This window comes from Megascapheus bottae, chromosome X, assembly GCF_031878675.1.
Source record: "Megascapheus bottae isolate mThoBot1 chromosome X, mThoBot2.hap1, whole genome shotgun sequence".
Classification (NCBI taxonomy): domain Eukaryota; kingdom Metazoa; phylum Chordata; class Mammalia; order Rodentia; family Geomyidae; genus Megascapheus; species Megascapheus bottae.
In genome coordinates, this window is record NC_143547.1 from 22,978,347 (window position 1) to 22,995,502 (window position 17,156).

General features: G+C 44.9%; 1 long non-coding RNA gene across 1 annotated transcript in view; it reads right to left on the reverse strand.

Annotated features, from left to right (window-relative positions):
• Window positions 1-11,832: 11,832 nt before the first annotated feature.
• Window positions 11,833-17,156, reverse strand: part of LOC150040587 (uncharacterized) — a 91,117-nt gene continuing 85,793 nt past the window's right edge. Inside the window, exon 6 of the long non-coding RNA XR_016533789.1 lies at window positions 11,833-11,974. This is a non-coding gene — a long non-coding RNA (uncharacterized LOC150040587). The remainder of the gene's footprint in view (window positions 11,975-17,156) is intronic.

Genomic DNA, 17,156 nt, shown 5'->3' on the forward strand with positions numbered 1-17,156 from the left:
GGTAGACTTAAGCAGGAATGAGGAAATGCCTAAGGCCCTAATATTTCATTGCCCCTCACAGAGGTAGAAACATAGAACCCGAGATGGCTACACCCTAGACAAACTATTCAGAGAGTGCCAGTAAGGACAAAGAGGATCAAGGGGCAAGGTACTTCTCTTCACATTACAAAAGTACAGGTGTATAACTTCCTACACTTGGTCAGTGGTTGCAGAGTTGCTAAATCGTTTGGGGAGGATGACAAAAGAATTATGCTAATTTGGGGCTCCCTAGGAACCCTACCAAACTGCCTACCTTACATTTTACAGTGTATTTCTGTTTTGCTAATATATCACTGCTCTGGTCTTAGATGTTGCATCTGAAGCGCTCAGGGACATCTGGTATATTCCATCTACCTGTGAGACTTCAAATCCTGGTAGAGAGTATGTGGTGGAGGAGATTGTTCTTTTATCAGCAGCCAGAAAGCAGAGAAAGAGATACGAAGGGGATGGTCCTTCCCAAGGGCTAGCCCCTCCCCCAATGACCTAATTTCCTTTCACCAGGCCACACCTCTTAACGGTTCCACCAGCTCTCAGTAGTGACACAGGCTTGCCATCAAACCTTCAATGCACAGACCTTTGGGGAACATTCAAAAGCCAAACTAGAGCCAGAGGGCTTGTGGCAGCTTCTTTTCAGGGAAGCCGCTCTTAGCAGGGGAGTGGGAGGTACAGAAAGGCAGGCATCCTCCAAGAAATACTTGGCCAGCTTTCCTACCTGTGTTTTCTAGTTTGCTGCTCCAGACACATCCTGCCACGGACCACAAAACTAAAGTCTCAGGAGAGAGGCTGCTGTTGCATTACGGAACAGAAGCTTCCAAATGGCTCTTCAGTGCCCCTCTAAATCTGAGACGTGACTTTTACCTAGGATAAAAGGTATGGTGGAGCCAGAGTAGGTACCAATGCAGTCACAACACAGGGATCCTGTAGTCCCACTTAATCACAGGTTTGTAAGGAAAGTAACCTCAAAATTCTCTGCATGAGATGTGTCTTGAGTCATCAGCTCCCAGGATGCCAAGGCAGCCTTGGCCAAAGAGGATTCTGGGTACTTGCACCACTGAGACTGCCAGCAGGCTTCCATGTCTCAGCTTGCCCTTGGCTGAGGTTTGGAAGGTCCTGATCACTGGAAAATAGAAGCCACTTGGAGTCCTGGGACAGCCAGCAGTCTCTGTCTGATCTGAGGGGAATGCGATCGCTCAATCACTGTCTTTCTTGGCCAATGAGATGATTCAGCAGCTTCTCAGCCTCTCTCTCCCTGGCAAGGTGATTTATAGTGCACTCTGCACGCCTCTGAGGGTGAGTAATGAAAAGAGAGCCCATCCTCCACGTATCTGTGCAAGTGTGTGTGTGTGTGTGTGTGCGCGTGTGTGCATGAGCGTGACTGCACATGCACACTACACAGGCAGTGCCAGATGGGGGTGGTGCAAGAGAGATTATATATTTGCTTTCTGATGTCTCTTCAAGATCCTTTCTTAGATGAGGAGACATGAGAAGGGTAGGAGTTTAAGGCTTAGTCTCCACAGTTGTTTGGAATGAAGAGCTTCTGGGAAAACAAACAAGAGGACGTGTGCAGGGTGACCCACAAGGTGCTCTCCTACAGAACCAGGAGAATGACCTGAGTTTTCTGACCCATGTAGACAGAAATCTGAACAACAGCTGGGCTGGGGGAATGGCTCAAATAGTAAAGCACCTGCCTAGTAAGCCATAAGGCCTTGAATTCAAACTCTGGTACCACCAAAAAAAAAAAGAAATTTTAGAAACAAGTGAGAATGGATATTAAGAGGTAATGGTAGCAGTAATGTTAAATTAGATCCATCCGAATTTACTGATGCATGCACACTAAAGCAGAGAGAGTCTGCATTTAGTGCTGTAGCTTGAAGAGTCACAGAGGGCTCTTAGAATATGTTTGGTTGACAAAAACATGGGATCAAAAGATGATCCAAAGTGAGTGAATTGGCCTGCTTTGGTTGAAGGTAGAGAATAGGATTCAAAGGTTTAAGAAGACAGGAACATAAGAGAGCATTTGCCATTTAAGACCAACTCGCCCACTCTAGAAAGGTCTAAAAGCCATTACCTTTTATCCACGCCATAAGAAATAAATTCATGAGGAGAGCCTGGCATACTTGAAAAACTCTATGATTGCTTTTCTCTTTAGGCAACATTTCAGAGTTGAAACTACAGTCACTAAATTGGGAAACCTAAAGTGCAGTGGAAATAAGTGGTTCCTGAAGTGGGCAGGAGTCAAGTGCCCTGCATTCACCTGCCAAGGGCCAGGTGGTCATGGTTACCATAGCAAACCACAGAGTCAAAAGCAGAAGGCAGAATAATGTCATGCGCACATACCTATGGCATTAAGAGAGATGATTCCTGGGGTTTCCAGCAGTAAAATAGACAAAATTATCGAATTGTTTTTTTGTCGGTTGTGAGGCTTGAACTATGGGCCAGGGCATTGTCCCTGAGCTCTTCAGCTCAAGGCTACCACCCTACCCCTTGAACTACAGCTCCACTTCCTATTTTTCTATTGTATTTTATTGCCAGAGATAAGAATCTCACAGACTTTCATGCCCAGGCTGGCTTTGAACCACAGTCCTCAGATCTCAGCCTCCTGAGTAGCTAAGATTACAGGTGTGAGCCACCTCGCCCAGCTCCAAATTCTTATTTCATCTCCAGAAACAGAAAAGTCAAATTCAAACTGCCAGATACCAGTGGCTTACCCCTGTAATCCTAGCTATTCAGGAGACAGAGATCTTAATAGTGAGGTTTGAAGCCAGCCAGGAAAGGAAAGTCCACGAGACTCATATCTCTTATTAATCACCAAAAAACCAAAAGTGAAGGCATGACTCAAGTGTTAGACTAACAACCTGAACTAACTAACTAAATAAATAAATAAATGCTATGGGACAATATCTAGGCCCTGAGTATAAACCCCAGTACACACAAACACACACAAACACACACACACACACACAACACACACACATCACGGATCTGTACACACATATGCACACAGAATCATGAGTATGTGCACCCCCTAAGGTTGGGGTTTCCCTTAATGAATTAATTTTCCAGTACTATCTGCATGTGACCTTGAGATGTCAGAGTTTAAATATTTTACAAAGAATATCCCTACCAATTCTCACTTGGATGTCATAGTCTCCCTTTTTGCCATACCATCTAACTAGACTCTTTATCCTTTATCACAATATGCCCATAGCTACAAAGTTGTGTTTTGGAATCTTAACTCAACTGTGTTGATTCCCTAAGAATGAACCTGCTTATGGGTACTACAAGGCAGAATATTTGGACCTGAGTGCACTTAAGACCTCAAAGGCCTAGGTTAGCTGGGCACTGGTGGTTCACACTTGCGATCCTAGATACTCAGGTGTCTCAGATCTGAGGATCATGGTTTGATTTCAGCCCTGGTAAGAAAATTAGTCAGTGAGTAAGACTCTTATCTCTAATTAACCACCAGAAAACTGGAAGTAGCACTGTGGCTCTAAGTAGTAGAGTGCTAGACTTGAGCAAAAAAGCTCAGGGACAGTGCCCAGGCCCTGAGTTCCAAGCCTCATAACTGATCTTTTTTTTTTTTTTTAGAAAGCCTATGGTGATCCTGACTTACCCATGTCTCTGATATACCATGACTCATGTACCTGCTGGGTCTGTCCCATTTAGAATTCCCCCTCTTTCCCCTCCCCCCTCTTTTTCTCTCTTACTTCCCAGTGGAAATGCAACTCTTGATAAAGAGATAAGCACATTAGGGCTGGCAGAAATTAGGCCCCTTAAAGCAATCAGGCTGAAGATAAAACAGGAATTTAATGAAAATTGAAAATACAATCCATATTATGTAGCCATTAAAAATGATGTTTACCAGGAATTTGTAATAGCATGAAAAATGCTTGTATCACCACATTGAGCAAGAAAAGAGCAAATTACCAAATTGCATGTACAGTTGATCACAATTATATTTTAAAAGAAGTGTAGTCAAACCCTGGTGCTGTCAACATGGCGATATGGTGATGACTGACTTTTAGTGAGAGGAGAAGCCCCCGCCTTCTCAACTTTAATCTATACCTCCCAAGTATTTCCTAGAGTGATTACGTCTCAGTTGGATGAATTCTTAAATTTAGAAAATAGAACGGTTAACTTCATTTTGAAAATATGATTGGGAACACCCTATGTGGGAATGAGCCAACATTTATTTATTCAGTACCTATCAGTTCTTCAAAACCCTTTGCAGAATCAAATCATCATTGCCAGCTCCCCGCCCCCCACCGCCACCGTGGCTGACTCCCCCTCCCATCTCACACACAATATCATGGCTGCACACTGCATTTGTGACTTCATTGATGAAGTCAGCTCGCTTCTGACCATTCAGCCCCCACAAAAACCCCAAAACATGGGCCTAAACAAGGGCCTAGTTTCAACTCTGATCTCCCTGGTATTTTTTCAGATAAAGTGACAAGCTCTGGGGACTTTGGTTCAGCCTTCTTGTCCAGCTCAGCCCCCTATCCTTTTGTATTTGATAGTACACTCTTTCTCTCCCTCAGCCTCTCCTGATTGACAGAGTCCACCTGTCAATCACAAGCCCTGCTCAGTGGCCTTTGAGGAGTTAATGGGACTGGGGAGCAGGCCTGGGCCTGCCTACTGAAGTTAATGCCTGCCTTTCCTGACATGAGCATTCTTCCACCTGCTCAGGCTAAGACCTCTCCCAGCCTCCCTGCCATGCCCCTGGAGTGTCCTGCCAGCCTTGCACAATGCCCTGCTGCTTTCATTAGCCCTGTGGGTCTTCTGGGCCCCTTCCCAATGCAGGATGCAATTCAGGCTCATCCCCACCTCTCAATTCAGTGTTAGGCCACCTGACCCCTGTCGGCAGTAATTTCTGTGACAAGGCTCAGTGTGGAAAAGGCCAGTGACACCCTTTCTAGACAGATCAGGCCCCATAAGGCCTTCTTTGACCCTTGTGTGTCTCCCGCTACTGCTCTCTGCTGCAGAGGCCAAAAAATAGTGGGTGGGAGGGCACTGGAGTCTGCAGCACACTGGGGCTGACTCTAGAGGTTTCAGAAAGGCCCATAGCGGTACAGAGAATGAAAATAAGAGGTGGAAATCAATAAAAGGAAAGCAGATATTGAGCGGATTGCAAACACAGTGGTGGAGAGAAAATGAGCTCAGAGCTCCTGCTGGGAAACGGGAGACAGACAGACAGACAGACAGACAGATAGACAGACAGACAGAGAGAAGAATGGATGAATGCAAGCATCTTAGACAGATACCCAGGTGAAAGTTTCACTGTTTTGTCTGATGGTCTGGGAAGCCATTCAGTGTCACTTGCACTATGCTCTGTTGGGTACAAATTGATCATTACACCATCTCACATTCCACAACAGAAGCCATCTCTCTATAACACAAGTGTCAAAGAATTTGCAGAATTATTTAAATCCTTTCAGGATGATCTCTCTCAGCTAGTCCAGTCCCTCTGTAATACACCAGAGGCTTTTGTTACGACTTTATTGAAAAGAAACCTAAGAGAGTGGGGGGGGGTGCGGTTCCCATAGGTGGCTCAGACCTATAATCCTAGTTACTCAGGAGGCTGAGATCTGAGGATTGTGGAACAATGCCAGCCCATGAGAAAAGTCCCCATGAGACACTATCTCCAACTAACCACTCAAAAAATGAAGTGATGCTCTAGCTCAAGTGTTTGAGTGCTAGCCTTGAGCACAAAGAAGCCCAGAGACAGTGTCCAGGCCCTGAGTTTAAGTCCCACAATCGACAAAAAAGAAAAGAAAACCTAAATGGTCCCCACAGTAACCTTTCAGAGTTTACTAAATAAGGGAAAAGTCCAGTGCTATGGTATGACTAGTACATCAGTTAAATGGCAGAGTGAACCAAGACAGCCACTAGCCCTAAGATCTTTCTAGAGGGAGTTGAATTGGCATCTATTTAAATACAAGTCTGTTCCAGGAACTGATGGAAGTAGAACTATTTGAAAGGTATTGAAAATAGGGGACTTCGTGAGGTGGAAGCAGGACGATAAAGGTCTGAGGTTGGGCCAGGAGTTTTGCCTAAGCATAGAATGTTTGCCTAGCATGCATGAAGGCCAGGATTTGAGTCCTCAGTACCACATACATATTAAAAATAAGGGCCGGGAGTGTGGCCTAGTGGTAGAGTGCTTGCCTAGCATGCACGAAGACCCGAGTTCGATTCCTCGGTACCACATACATAGAAAAAAAGCTGAAAGTGGTGCTGAGGCTCAAGTGGTAGAGCTCTAGCCTTGAGAAAGTCCAAGGACAGTGCTCAGGCCCTGAGCGCAAGCCCAGGACTGGCAAAAAATAAAATAAAATAAAAGGCAAAAACATGAGACCCTACTTGAAATACAAACTAAAAGCAAAAGTGCTGAGAGTGTGGCTCACATGGTAGATCTCTTGCCTAGTAAATAAACATAAGATTCTTGTTATAAATCCTCAGTACCATAAAAAAAAATAAAAGAGAGCTGGGTGCCAGTGGCTCATACCTATAATCCTAGCTAGTTAGGAGGCTGAGATTTGAGGATCAAGGTCCAAACTAGCCTGGGCAGTAAAGTTTGAGACTCTTCTTATCGCCAGTGAACCATGAATCACTAGAAAGTCAGAAGTGGAGCTGTGACTCAAGTGGTACAACGCCAACTTGAGCAAAAACAAAAAACAAAAAACGTACAACTTGAGCAAAAAAACCAAAAGGCTCAAGGGAAGCACCCCAGCACCCCAAATTCAAGCCCATACTGGCACAAAAAAAAGAAAGAAAAAGAGAAAGAAAATAGGGAAGGAAGGGAATGGCTTAGTAAAAGGAGATGATGAAGCAGGCGTTTCACTGCTTAGAAACATGGATGTGTTTGTCCTCTGTTCTAGGCCTCCTTTAGTAATATTGCCCGAGGAAAAAACAGAAATTGTTGCATTTGTTATCTGGCTAGCCACATGACTTCACACAGGTCACTGAAGACTTCTGGCCTCTCTTTTCGATTCTAAAGGTGAGCACATCCAATGAAGGAAAGCCTCTCACATTAGCCCTGATGCCAACACTGATTTAGAATCCAAGGAAACGCATGCAGTTGAGCAAGGTTTTGCCAAACCTGCCAGCGTGCACTGAGTGGAAATGAAGCCAGGCAAAGCTGGGCTGGCTCTCTAGTGGGTATGGTTCTGAGATCAAGATCCTAATCTCAGCAACCAGCCCAGCTTGCCAGGGACTGACACCGAAGCATCACTTACAGATCTGTTCTCTTGGTGAAAAAAAAATCATATCCAAAGTGGTTGTCAACTGGTATACAAAAGGAAAATCAAAAATAAAAAGAATTCTGGGGGCCGGGAGTTTGGCCTAGTGGTAGAGTGCTTGCCTAGCAGGCACGAAGACCCGGGTTCGATTCCTCGGTACCACATACATAGAAAAAAGCCAGAAATGGTGCTGTGGCTCAAGTGGTAGAGCGCTATCCTTTAGCTAAAGAGTTCATTAACAGCGCCCAGGCCCAGAGTTCAAGCCCCACAACCGATGAAAGAAAGAAAGAAAGAAAGAAAGAAAGAAAGAAAGAAAGAAAGAAAGAAAGAAAGAAAGAAAGAAAGAAAGAAAGGAAGAAAGAAAGAAAGAGGGGCCGGGAGTTTGGCCTAGTGGTTAAAGTGCTTGCCTAGCATGCACGAAGACCCGGGTTCGATTCCTCGGTACCACATACATAGAAAAAAGCCGGAAGTGGTGCTGAGGCTCAAGTGGTAGAGCTCTAGCCTTGAGAAAAATTCCAAGGACAGTGTTCAGGCCCTGAGCTCAAGCCTAGGACTGGCAAAAAAAAAAAAAGAAAGAAAGAAAGAAGGAAGGAAAGTGTCCCGTCCAGCGGGATGTCAACTAAGGCCAAGAACCTAGAGGGAAGAATGAAAGGGACAGGAGACACGAAGAAGGCAGCCGGACAAGCGTCCTGATCAAGCTGCAAATTTTATTTTTCACACAGGGGTTTATATACCTCTTCAGGAGAGGCAAGAGGGGGTTGGGGTATAGGAACTGCTCAGGGTAGGGGGTCCGGTAGCAGGATGTTTGCTTGGGGTAGAGGCCAGGTGGTAGGAGGTTTGCATATCAACGCAAGCAGGCATGTGTTGCTTAGTGACCTAATTACAAGATGCAGGCACATTCTTACACTAAGAATTCAGGGAGGGGGAGAATGTCCCCGACAAGAAAGAAAGAAAGAAAGAAAGAAAGAAAGAAAGAAAGAAAGAAAGAAAGAAAGGAAGGAAGGAAGGAAGGAAGGAAGGAAGGAAGGAAGGAAGGAAGAGAAAAAAAAGAAAGAAAGAAAGAGAGGGAGGGAAAGAAAGAAAGAAAGAAAGAAAGAAAGAAAGAAAGAAAGAAAGAAAGAAAGAGAAAAGGAAGGAAGGAAGGAAGGAAGGAAGGAAGGAAGGAAGGAAGGAAGGGGGAGGAAGCAAGGAAGGTAGAGAGGGAAGAAGGAAGGGAAGGAGGGAGGAAGGGAGGGAGGGAAGGGGGAAAAGAAAGATGTCTAAGAAAGCAGGATTCCAGCTCACACAGCTGGCAAGTGGACATATTGATAACTCAGGCCCAAGTTCTAGTGATTCCAAACTCCAGGGGAATGAAATCAACCTTATGGATACTGATTCTTCCCTCCTCTGTCCAACTGGAGTCGGCTTTCTGAGCTGACACACCTTCTCCCCCACTTCCCGCCAGGGGAAAGAAACTTGGGACACTCCCAAAGATCTGGCAACTTCTGTTTTGGCAAGGTTCTTTAGCCAGACTGCAGATGAAGATGAAAGAGAGTATGCTGGAACAGGCTCTGGCAAGTGGGCAATGCCCCCGAAAGGGCTTCGTTCTGGATCAGTGGTCCAGAGCTTGGCGAGGGCTGGAGATGAAGTGCTTGCTATTGGCCTTCAGCCACAGAAGCCACCTGTGAAAGAACGCTGGGTGTGTGCTTGTGTATGTTGGGGGGAATGAACAGGGAGAATATCCAGCCGGGGGTGACTAGCTGCTGGGGGAAAATTCTCAGCCTTGCAACTGAATGATTACTAATGGCTCCTTGTAGAAAAGCTCCAAGCCCCTCTTGTCCTCTCACCTTTACCTTCACCTCACTCCCCCCCCCCAACTTCATGACTTGCAAACCACCAATTAGGAGGCAACAGACACTACTAGCTGCTAATTAATACTAATTAACAGGACTGCTTAAAGTAAATGCTATTTAAAAAGCTAGAAGTGTTTACCTGTTCCTCTGGTGAAACTTGGAAAGGTCATGTCAAGGTCACTCTGCTGCCCTATGGCCTCCCATTCATTGTTTTTTTCTCCACTTCCTCTCTGGCCACTTGTCTGTGTTACTCTGCTCAAGACACAGACTCTGTCTTCTTTTCTTTTTCTTTTTTTTTCTTTTTTCCAGTCCTGGGGCTTGAACTCTGGGCCTGGGCACTGTCCCCAAGCCCCTTTGTGCTTAAGGCTAGTGCTCTATCACTTGAACTACAGCACCACTTCCAGCTTTTTCTGAGTAGTTTATTGGAGCTAAGAGTCACATGGTCTTTCTTGTTCAGGTTGGCTTTGACCATGATCCTCAGATCTCAGCCTCCTGAGTAGCTGGAATTATAGGCCTGTGCCACCGGTGTCTGACTTGTCTTCTTTTTTCATTAGTGTTACTGTGGTTTGACCACCCAGGCTGGCTTTTACTTACTAGGCAGGTACTTTCTCATTTGAGTTTCATTATTTTGCTTCTCATTACTTTCTCACACCTTTGCCCAGGCAAGACTAGAGGGACTCTGATCCTACTATTTATTATTCCACAATATCTTGGATACGTAGCTGTTTATTGGTGGTGATAGGCTCTTGCAGACCTTTTTCCTTGGACTAGCTTTAATCACAATCCTACCAATCTCTGCCTCCCCCCAAATAGCGAAGATTATAGGCTTAAGTCTCTACACCTAGTTAGAGTGTGTGTGTGTGTGTTGGGCCTGAACTCAGGGCCTAGGTGCTGTCTTTGAGTTTTTGCTCAAGGCTAACACTCTACCACTTGCGCTACAGCTCCACTTCTGGCTTTTTGGTGGTTCATTGGAGGTAAGAGTTTCATGACCTTTCCTTAACCCACAATCCTCAAAATTCACATTCCTGAGTAGCTAGGATTACAAGAGTGAGCCACCCACACCCAGATTATACTCTGACTTCTTGATTGCTGATCATCTGATGCCTTCTCTGCTGTCCCTGGAATAATGCTCTAGTGCATATTTCGGAAGACTAGAGTCTGCCAGGGATGTTTGTCCTGTTAGAAACACATGGAGGGTCTTCCCAATGTGGTCACAAGGCTGTGGATCTTATTATCCAGTGTAGACTCCTTATGCATGGAGTCTTTATGTACACAAGCAAGGCACTGTTGAAAGTCACATCAGAGATATCCACTAAGGGTTTTCAGCTCTCCATCTTTCAAACACATGGTGGAATTGCACTTCCTGGCCTCCTCTGGCTGAGTGGTTCCATGTGATCCATAGTGACCAATGAGTTACAGGAAGTGATCTGTATCACTTCTGGGTCAGGACATTTCATGGCTAAGCTAGAGCCCTCCACTGCCTCCTTTCCCTGTGCTACAACAAATGGCCATATTCTAAGTAGAGATCCATCTGTTTGGGACTTGCTGTATGCACCAGAAATCACAAAATCCCAGACAGTCCCAAATGGGAGGTGCATGTGTAGTGAGAAAATAAGTCTTCCTTGCAGAAATTGTGACTCAGCCACAGGGGTTCTTATCCTTTTGTGAGGGGGCCATTTTCCAATTTGGAAATTCTTGCCCACATACTTAAGGGATTAGAAACACTGAACAAGTCAACATGGAGCTCATGCCCCATAGCAGTTCTGGGATGTCTGTCCTGTCATCCAGCACTGTCATGCTTCAACTCTTGGCACCATTTGTGTGGATCTCTCAGCCATCTTTATTGCTTTCCAGTGTTCCCATGGCAGAGCATTGGACTCGTTATGACACCTGCGACATGCCACAGCTTTTCCCATGCTTTTCACCTCAATGCCCAACTTGCTCAGAACAATGTTGCAGCTCAAATGGCGTCAGCAAAGTCTCTTTCTTGATGGCGACTCAATTGTCATGGCAAATTCACTTCCATGCAATAGTGGCCTCTGAGGACACGCCCAGAGATCTTAGAAAGAGAAAGGCTCACAACCCAGGAGGAAAAGCTTCAATCATACAGGGTGTGTAATCAAGTGAATACATCACACACTCAGGATGGAGAGTGGGACCCCCAATGTATGGGTGGAAGAATGCAGTGCCTGAATCCGTGGCATGCACAAGGTTCTGTCCTCTCTCTGCTACAATCCTCTGCCTTACTTCTTCTTTTTAAGATGCTGAGAGCTGAGGATTGCCATGTGAAGCCAGCCGGAGCATACAACCACAAAGGGTGATTTTTGGTTCACAGTGTTGGAGTTTCCAGTTCATGCTTATTGGCCCTGAGGCACGATAGCCTAGGGAAAATGAAGCATGGCAAATGACTGCCAGGGATTCAGACTCTCACGCTTAAAGCTTGTCTATCTACCTCCCTTAAGATTAAAGGAGCAAAGTCATTTTCAGGGAAATGAAGCTGGATAGACTAAGGGAAAATGAGGTATAGTCAGCTAACAGCAAATACAGGAGATATTCCTCCATATACTTCCCTTAAAATTAACGGGGGAAGTCATTTTAGGGGAAATGAAGCAGGATAACTTAAGGAAACTGAGGCCTGGTGAACACAACTCAAAAATACAGTATTTGGAAACATAAAACTGTACCTTTGCTTCAAAGAGAGACAACAGAACCCATTTCTTCCTGAAGGATGAATTTCTCAATCAACTTAACAGCTGAGAGAATGTATGCCTTCCTGAAAAACTTAAGCTACCAGCCCCAAATGCAGATAACAAGATGCTTCCTTGTCTCAAGAATAAGCTTCTGTTTGATGGCAGGAAGCATTCTTACCTGGAAACTCAGAAAATAACAGTAGGTGTGGTTAGAGCAAAGACAAAGCACCTATCTTTGCATAACACTGAAGTCAAACCCCCTGCCTTTACCCTATAAATACCCCAACAGGCCAACGAGCTGAGTGTCTTTTCCTCTGTCTCTCTGCCACTGCCTTGTCGATCTCTGGATCTGTGTGGTATCTCTCTGTCTCTGAATCTATCTCTCCTCTGTCTCTCTGGTGTCACCTGCCCTCCTCTGTGTGTGTGTGTGTGTGTGTGTGTGTGTGTGTGTGTGTGTGTGTGTGTGTGCATGTGTCTTGGTACATGTCTGTTTCTCTGTGTCTCTATCTCCCTATGAGAGCACCCACAGTCTATTAAAGTGTGTCCCTGCCCTTCTGTTGGTCTGCTTTTTATCTGTTTGTCTTCCTGCCTGTTTGTTTATTTACTCAGTAAAGCTCTGCCAGGTTTTCTTACCATTGTGGTTTGTCTAGAAATTCTTATTCTGCAATGGATGGATCAATGTCAAGGACCCTAAGTGAAGAGTTCCTATGTTTAAAGGGAAGCTTCACAAAACCTCACCTCCCAGCCCCATTGCCTTCTGCCTCTGATAAGACAGTACATTGTAATGGTGAATGAATGGTAAATATTAGCCCAGTAGCCCCCTCTCTCATACATAGTTGCCTAGACAAAACTAAGCCCAATTACAAAAGGCAGTAAAGAATCAGCCTCCACCCCCCTTTACCTTGAGAAGGCACTCCTTTGGGGAAGCTATAACCATATAAGGCAACAGTGTCCCCTTTGAGTGACTTTCTGATCAGGGCAGCTGCAAGATCCCTTATTTGGGCAACAGCCACGAATTCTAGCCCAATCTGATGAAGCCCCTGGTCCACCTCATAGGCTATATATAAGTCACTTTAGACAATAGCTGGCACTTCTTCTCTATTGTGAGAAGAGATCTTGCCAGTCCCTTTGCTGCCAAAAGGGACCTTTTCTTCATTCTTTGTACCTGGATATCTGCATGGTTTTCTGGCAAATTCTAATTTACACTAATGATAATGCAAAATTGCTCACCTCATGACCAGGAATAAAGGAAGAGAATGAGGTTGAGATGCCACAGTTTCATTAGATCATTGGGAAAATCAATGACTTCCAGACTTCCCACTAAGCTCCCTCTCTTAAAGGCTCCAGCATTTTCCAATAGTACCACCATAGGACAAATCTTTCACTTACAGGCCTTAGGGAAGCATGAGATATTCAAAAAATGGAGATCCTATATATTGAAGATAGGCAAGAAAGTTTATCACTCATTCTGCAGAGCTCAGAATGGAAGCCAGACAGCTACAGTGGGAGCAAGGATGCAAAGGATTCTGGGATATGTATGTCAAATTAAAATCAAAATCTTGGCTTGGTGGCTTAGGCCTGTAATCCTAGCTACTCAGGAGGCTGAGATCTGAGGACGGTTCAAAGCCAGCCTGGGCACAAAAAGACCTGAGACTCATCTCTAATTAACCTCTAGAAAATGGGAAGTGGGTCTTGGCTCAAGGGTAGGGCCATAGCCTTGAGCTAAAGAGCTCAGGGACAGCACCCAGGCCGAGTTCAAGCCCCATGACCCACAAAAAAGAAAGAAAGAAAGAAAGAAAGAGAGAAAGAAAGAAAGAAAGAAAGAAAGAAAGAAAGAAAGAGAAAAAGAAAAATCAAAGCACCTTAGATATTTGTTGAATATATTTAGGAGAGATGCATACTTCTTTGGGGAAGGTAAATTTATACACAGAAAGTTAAACACAGAGAGGGCAGGAGATAAACAGGTGCTTTAAGTAAAACAAAACTAACTACTACATGAAATGGCAGTGAATAAATTAATATATAAACATTGAATATTGATTTCACCAAAAATTATGATACAATTTTATTAGGATAATGAGAGCAAGAGACAGTGGATTGTGGGAGGAGGTGTCATTCAACTTCTTTTCAAAGGAAAAACCAAGATTGTTTTCTATGATTGGCCAGGACAAAGTACTACAAATGGAGTAACTTAAATGACCAAAAATGTAAGTCCTCACAGTTCCTGAGTCTAGAAGTTCAAGATTGGAGTGTTGGCAGGGCTGCATTTTTGTTACAAGCCCAGAAGGACTGCCTGCCTATTTAAAACATGTACATCTCTTGCTCAGCTTGCTCATGACTCATGGCACATGCTAGTACAGTTTTGATGTATTCATCTGTGGCCTGCACACAACCATTAGCTCCTACAAGTTTACCATAGCCACAACTCCCCATGGCTCTCTATGCTGCTAAGCTCCTGCAAAGAAGATACTTCTGTTATCCACCTCTTCATTTGGTAGACCTGAGGCACAGAGAAGTTAAACAATTTGCCCAAGGTCACACAGCTAATTAAAAGAGACCAAATTGGAGTGACAGCATATTCTCTCTCTCCTCTCTCTCTCTCTCTCTCTCTCTCTCTCTCTCTCTCTCTCTCTCTCTCTCTCTCTCTCTCTCTCTCTCTCTCTCTCTCTCTCTCTCTCTCTCTCCTTCTCTCCCCCCCCCTCTCTCTGTAGCTAAAAGCTACTGATTCTATCATTTCCAGTACCTGAGCTCTTAAGTCACCATCTAACACAGGAATGGGACCAGGGAGTTTGTTCTGAGGTCTTCTAGGAGGTGAGGCAAATCCTATGTGTGGAAGAGGTTGAAAGAAAAGTAAGAGAATGGCATTACTGAGGTGTCTCCTCAGAAGTCCTGTCATGTTACTTCCTGGAAGCCCAGACTTTCCTAGTCCTTCTCTCCATCCTCTTTCCTCTCAGGACCCTGTCTATTCAATGAGACAAATGTTTCCAGCAAGACAGACTTGTTATATGCACCAAACCTCACTTTGCTACAACTGATGATGGATTTGGAGACAGTGTGTTAACCTCTGGGAAAGAAAGGAGCTAGCTTGCTTCCCAGATCCACTTTGATGGACTACATTTCCCAGTATTCCTTGCAACATGGTATGACCATGTGACTTTGTTCCAATTAATGGTATGGAAGTAGGAATGGACAAAGCATCTATGTCTTGTCTAAAGGAACTGTCCACATGTTCTTTCTCCTTGCACATCTTGATATGGATGAATCCATCAAAGGAGCCCGGGGTCCCTGAATTACCACTGGAGAGGGAAGCCAGGTCTCCCCAGTGACAGCTCTCAGGTCCTGAGCTCCAGACCTGGGGATCTTTGGGGAACACCCATTCTGGACTGTATGTCAGTGATAGTATTCTATTGTGGTTGGTCACTGCACTTTAGAATTTGCTATGGTGGTCAATACTTCTCTAACTTTACATTCCTAAGATATATACTTCTTGGCTAGAATTAGTTTATAAATATATAAGTAAATACTCAGGGTGGTAGGCAAGTGTACATAAATGTATTAACTGAAATACAGAAGATTCAGAACTCAAACAGTGTAATTTCTTAGAAGGGGTAAATCAATGATCAATAGAATAAGCACCAAGAAACAGGTACATAAAACGTACTTCTGGGCTAGGAATGTGGCTTAGTGGTAGAGTGCTTGCCTAGCATGCCTGAAACCCTGGGTTGTATTCCTCAGTGGCATATAAACAGAAAAAACTAGAAATGGCACTGTGGCTCAAGTGGTAAAGTGCTAGCTTTGAGCAAAAGAAGCTCAGGGGCAGTGCCCAGGTCCTGAGTTCAAGTCCCAAGACTGGCAAAAAAAAAACCTCCAGCCCCAAGAGGAGGGCAGTAAGTGAGTGGTGACACCTCTTCTGTGAATGTTGGGGCCATCTCAGCCCTCCCTCCTTTACTTCCCAGGTCTCTATTGAATGAGAGGTTTCTGATGCCTGGGGGGGGGGCAGAAAAGACTGAGGAATGAAAGACAAATGGAGGAAAGCAGAGACTAGATGCTAGGAGACCAGGGAGAGAAGGAGGGAGAGTCCATCTGAAGAAGCAAAGACCACAGAACAAACTCGCTAAGGAGCTGCCAGCATCCAGCCTCCTCAGATCTCCTGAGGCTTCCATCATGGCCCAGGAGCTTTGTGAGAGGGGCACCCTGCAAACAGCCAAGAGCATGGTAATAGCAGAACTCTCATGTGAGCCATTCTAATGTAAGCAGCAAAGAGAAAGACAAGGAAATGGAAACCCTGATAGGAGATGAGGCTCAAGGTGAAGGTGGTATTTCCTGGCAAAGGGATGAAGAAGGAACACAGCCAGAGTTTCTTGCCAAAATTCTCAAGCTTGGAGAGTCCTGGATGAAAGACACAAAAGGTTTCACCCTCAGGTCGAAGTGGAGCTGCAGCTCAAATGGTAGAGTGCTAGCCTTGAGCAAAAAAAATCTCAGTGGCAGCACTCAGGTCCTGAGTTTCAGACCTGGGGTGGGTATGCATGAGCACACATGTGCACACACACACACACACATACAGCTTTCTGTTTCCTTCCCAAGTGAAACAAGACTGAGAAGAGGTCAGTAATAAGAAAGGGAATATGGAGATCATTTAAGAGCACATAAAATATGAAGGCTCAGAGATCTTCATACAGATGCTTCTAGCAGCTATATAGAAAGAGAGACCTGGCCAAGCACTGATGACTCATCCCTGTAATCCTAGCTACCAAGGAGGCTGAGGTCTGAGGATCATGGTTCCAAGCCAGCCCAGACAAAAAAGAAGTCCCCATGATGGCTGGGAGTTTGGCCTAGTGGCAGAGTGCTTGCCTAGCATGTACAAAGACCCGGGTTCTATTCCTTGGTAGCACATACATAGAAAAAAGCCGGAAGTGGTGCTGTGACTCAAGTGGTAGAGCTCTAGCCTTGAGAAAGGCCAAGGACAGTGCTCAGGCCCTGAGCTCAAGCCCAGGACTGGCAAAAAAAAAGTCCCCATGAGACTCTTATCTCCAATTAACCAAACAGGAAGTGCTCAAGTGGCAGAGCACTAGCCTTGAGCACAATAAGGCTTAGGGACAGCTCCCGGGCTGCGTTCAAGCACCACACCAACAAAAGAAGGAAGGAAGGAAGGAAGGAAGGAAGGAAGGAAGGAAGGAAGGAAGGAAGGAAGGAAGGAAGGAGAGAACGCACACCGGAAGGTCCTACCTAACATGAGAGCAAAGTTGTATCTGGAGATGGATAGAACCCATAGTGGAGGCAGAAATGGAGGAAACAGCCAAAAAGAACAAACACTAAGAGGAGCTTAAAGAACAAGAAAAGTGGAGTATCTGAGTTGCCAA